Genomic DNA, 5,052 nt, shown 5'->3' with positions numbered 1-5,052 from the left:
GCTGCCAGGGCTTTGCCTCAGGTCTTTCTTTTCCAGTTCCATTTAGTTTAAAGATTAAAAGTGGAAAGTGCATGTATTGCAGAGTCCTCTGGTACAGCTGACCCTCAGTCCTCCACCTCTGAAACCTTCACTTCACACAGTGTACCTCCCTGCTTTTTGGGAGGGAATTTTCTTTTGTTTACAGAAGGTACAACTGGGCATAGTTTCCTCTCCTGGCAGCTTTCTTGTCTCTTACTTGTGCAGTGTCAGCAAAAGCTGGAACTCTTACCTCCACCCAGCTGTATGGATGACCATGATGGGCCAAGAGATGAAATGTTACAGATTTATTTTGGACTTTGATCTTTTTTATTTTATTTTTGCTGAACTTTCTAAACATTCTTTGTGGGATTAAAAGACAAAGTTATGTATAGATGGGTTAAAGGCATTCTATCTGAGAGCACCTTTTCTCCTCAAGTAGTTAGGGCAGCTTAGTTCCTTAGTTTCCTAGAAAGGTTATAATCTAACTACAAGACCAACCAGTCCAAACAGTGCTTTCAGTAGCCTTCACATCTCAGACTTGGGGGTTTTCTGGTTTGGGAGCAGTAGGTTACATACCAGGTAAGAAATTTCAGTGCAATACAGAACTGAATAGGGATTCTGCTGCTAATGTTTAAGCTATGACCTTCAGGTGGAGTTGTTCCTCATGGACAAGTAACTCCTAAGGAATAAAACATATTTTTTATTCTACCTGGAAAACAAAAAGGTTGTGATTGCTGGAGGTGTATTCACTTGCTGAGCAAAGCAAGGGACTTGGAGCTGTCCTCTTCAGAGCCACACTACCCTCTTGAACTTCTGGCTGTTTCTACACATTTGAACAGGTTCACGGTGCACAAGCAGCACTTAATTTACTGCTCAGCAAAACATTATTACACCATTTTGTTTCTTCTCTCATGCTCTTCCTGTGTGCTTTGTCAAACATCCAAAGCTAAAGCTGAGAGTTGGCGTGATCCAGCATACCAGGTATGTTGCAGATGGGAAGGCTGTCACATTACAGAAGTGTTAACAGCAGCTGCAAATGACTTACACTAAAACTGTTCAAAGATGCTAGAGAAGATTTTCTTCCAAATCAGTTCATTTTGTAGTTATTTGTCTCTGTGGCTGTAATCTGCTATTTTGTAAGGCTATTCTCTTTTTTCTAAGTCTCTTTCTCCTTCAGATAACAATGGTGTGGTGCATTAACTCATACTGGTGTTTGTCCAGCTAGGTTTCACTGATAGCTACCCATAACTGAGGAGACTTGAAATCAAGCAGTGCATGTGGCTGGGATTACTGTAAGCTGCTCACTGTTAGCCTGTTGCTGCTGAAACCAGTGCAGCTGCATGAGGTCAATCTTGACCTCTTTGAAAAGTGTTGAATTCAAGTGTCATTTTTTTGATGCTTTGGATTGAAGCTGCCTTTGCTTAAAAGCCACTTAGCATAAGGATATGAAAATAGAGGCTCCTTAGTTGTCTTGGGAGTATCTGGAGAGCAGCCTTCTGTGTAACACCTAAAGATACCTTTTTAAAAGGTGTTCCATAATGAAGGAGACTGATATTAAGCACTACCTTAATGCCTTTTGCTTCAGTCCATATCTCCTTAATTTTCTTCTTGAGTAGCCTAAACTTCTAAGTCCTGTGGCTTAAACACTTCATTGTAATATCTGTTTCTTCCTACTCTCGTAGAGCAAACTTGTTCCCAAGATTACAGCTGACATAGGAACACTTGTATTTATCAGAGTGGCTGATGACCTGTAGCACACAAGGGAGATGCAAGCTGGCCATGCCTTTCTTCCATTTCCAGGCTCTGGATTTTTGGAGCTGCCTGCTTATATTGCAAATGAAAGCCCTGAATATTACTGCTTACCCTTCAGAGCTATGGCTGTGCTGTCTGCAGCTGCCTGGATGTTGTACTCCCATCCCATTCAGAACTTCTGCTGTTGCTGTATGTCCAAAACACATCATCATGAGTCAGACGAGAAGGATTTGAAAGGGACTGTTTTCCCCATAATAGACTGTACATAAAACACACTTAAAGGTTATGCAATTTCCTAACATAGTAATTATATATTGAGCTAAATAATAGAGAAGCAAAGAAGGCTGTTCTCTTTTCTTTTTTAATGTAATTGCTTGGCTGCTGTAGTCTCTTATCTCTTACAGAAACTGCAGGCATCTGGGGAGATGGCATGGATTTGCAGTCTTCATGTGAAAATGACACTGTCATTGTGAGCAGTGGCAGCAGGTGGTTCTTTTATTCCCCCCCCCCAGTTCTTCTGCAAATAGTCCCCTTTGTGCAGTGTTACAGCACTGCTGGGTGCTGTGTGGTAGGTAGAGCTCACCCAACGTGTGGATCCCACACATCCTCCAGGGAAAACAAACAGTTCTCAGATGTCTCATGGCACCTGCAGTTCTTTTCACCTTTCCATTCCAGTGCTTCCCAGACTGTGGAGCACTCCAGCTGTTTGCTAGCTTATGTCTATCACACTTATTCCCTTGCTTTGATCAGCTTGCTTCCCCTTAGCTGCAGGGCTCACCTGTGGAGTTAACCACACTCTGCTGTATCTTCCCAGGCTGTGAGTGTGATGCTGCTTTGCACAGCTGCTGGGATGCCCTTCTGTTCCTTAGCATATATGGGCCCTTCCCCCAGGCTCACTCAGTGCAGACACGCTGCCATTAACCAAAAGAAAAAGGGAAAAGGAATCAAACTTGCACAGTTTTCACAAAGACAAAGGGAAATATGTACCTTCAATATGTTGATTGTATTGATCTAACTCTTGAATGTGGAGACCTGTTGAAGTGCACTGTCGTCCACGCTGCGTGCGACGGAACTGAAATTGCACTGTACAGCATGCTGGCTTCTCACTGTGCTTTGCTAAAGCCTTGGAAGGTGCTGTCATGTACAGGTTCCTGTACAAGGGAAAATGTCTGTAATAGCACTCCTTTCTTGTAACTGTGACACTGAATAGCACTGCGTGATGTGTGCTGTCTATCTGTCAGGCCGTGCAAACTGAAGTGATGAGTGCACTTCTGTCTCAACATCTGGAATTTGCTAATTGGACTCGGCTGCTGCATCAATCTTCATTTGAAAACTAAATGTCAGGGCTGGGAGCTGTGTGCTGTTGTTAGATGTATGCTGAACATGTACAGAATCCTGGCTGCTGTGGCGTTGAATATACTGAATATAACAAATCCGAGGGAAGAAAAATTGACTGTGGTTGAAATGGCTCAGCCATTAGAGGGGGGAGAAACAGACACAAAATGGCTGTAAGCTTCACTGTAGATATGTTGAGAAGATAATAGAATTGTCTGTTCAAATTAAAATGTTCCAATTAAAACCTTGAAGACTGGGATTCTTTAATTACATTGCTGGAGAACCTTGTAGCACTGCCTTCACTTCTCATTGTCTGTGTGAGTTGGATGCAAACACTTGTCTAAAGCTTATTTTTCCTGGCTGATGTGGCATTTTCTCCTACAGTGGTGATAAAGAGGGGAGTTGTGCTGCAGGGCTACATGAAAAGGTTGAGACTTTGATTCTGTGTGTGGATTGCAGAGCTCTGCTTCCATGGTTTTGGTCCTTTGTCACCAGCTCTGCACGTGGTGTGGGAAAGAAATTAATTACAGTTCTATGCTTGTATTAGATTCCTTAAGGGAACAGGTTGCCCAAGGGGGCTGTGGATGCCCCATCCCTGCAGGCATTCAGGGCCAGGCTGGATGTGGCTCTGGGCAGCCTGGGCTGCTGGTTGGTGACCTGCACACAGCAGGGGTTGGAACTGGATGAGCATTGTGGGCCTTTGCAACCCAGGCCATTCTATGATGCAGGCAGATGTTAAAGGGAGAGTGGGCAGGACTGAAGTAGAACCTTGCAAGCTCATTAGTAGTACTAGGGCTCTCCCCACCTCACTTAGAAACAGTAGGTAGCATCATTTCTACATGCCAGGAAAGGATCAGCATGCTGTGTCCCTGGGCCATCACTGAGAGGTAGGAGATGCTCTGTGACTTCTGTTTTTTCAGCAGATCAGCTCTCTGTTGCCCTGCAGCTTGTACAGTCCCAAAGCTTCACAGGATGACTTGTAACTCATTTGGTTTGGAAGGGACCTTAGAGCCCACCCAGCCCTGCAGTGGGCAGGGATGCCTCCCACAGCCCCATCCATGGCCTTGGGTGCTGCAGGGATGGGGCACCCACAGCTCTCTGGGCAGCAGTGCCACTGCCTCACTGTGAAACATTTCCTAATATCTGTTAACCTCTGTGAACGGACTGTGTGTGAGTTCACCTCATTAAATCCTGGGCACCTATGGTTAGTGGTGTTTGTGCAACATCCAAATCCCCGTGTCTTGTGCGTGCTGTGGCATGAATGGATCTTGAGGGTGTTATAAGTCAGCAGACTGTGGCCATAAGCATCCATGAAAAGCCAAATGCTTTTGTTTAGTGCCATTGCAGGGCTGTCTTCCAAGCTGCCAGTTGTCCCCCAAGCAGTGGAAGCAAACAATGAGAAAGAACCACTGTCGTCCCCTGGACGTGACTCTGAGATGCTTCTCCCTTTCTACTGCTGTGTGAACGTCAGGACACAACTATGGCATTCACCTTTCAGAGGTGGAGATGATGATGATTTGGTTATCTGTTGTAAGAGCATTGCTGATACCTCTGAGACAACCTTAAGCATCGTAGGTCATACTGGGCTGGCGAGGCACTGCTGTAACTGCTGAAGGTTTTACTGTTGCAGTGCAACAGGAGAGCTGTTGCTCTGTGAATGATGGGTTGTCATAGGGATGAAGTGTCCACGAAATGACTGATGTGCTGTATTAAAATGCATGTCGTGTCAGTCTTAAAGATGCTCTATAGGTATGAAAATAGGATGAACGATACAAGGCACTCAGCCTATTCATGGGCCTGATTGCTGTACTCTGATGCTACGTATTTTAGAGAAAAAGATTTTCTTCTGTAGGTCTAGAAAAGACCCTTCTATTTATACAGCTCATGTTGTGTTGCCCACAGCTGGAGGATGTTTGGTAATGTTACATTAACATGTTCTCTACATTT

The sequence above is a fragment of the Lagopus leucura genome, unplaced genomic scaffold (genome assembly GCF_019238085.1).
Source record: "Lagopus leucura isolate 7727_CA_CO unplaced genomic scaffold, USGS_WTPT01 Super-Scaffold_100038, whole genome shotgun sequence".
Classification (NCBI taxonomy): Eukaryota; Metazoa; Chordata; class Aves; order Galliformes; family Phasianidae; genus Lagopus; species Lagopus leucura.
The sequence above is the reverse complement of the archived record's forward strand: the minus strand, read 5'-3'. Positions refer to the sequence as shown.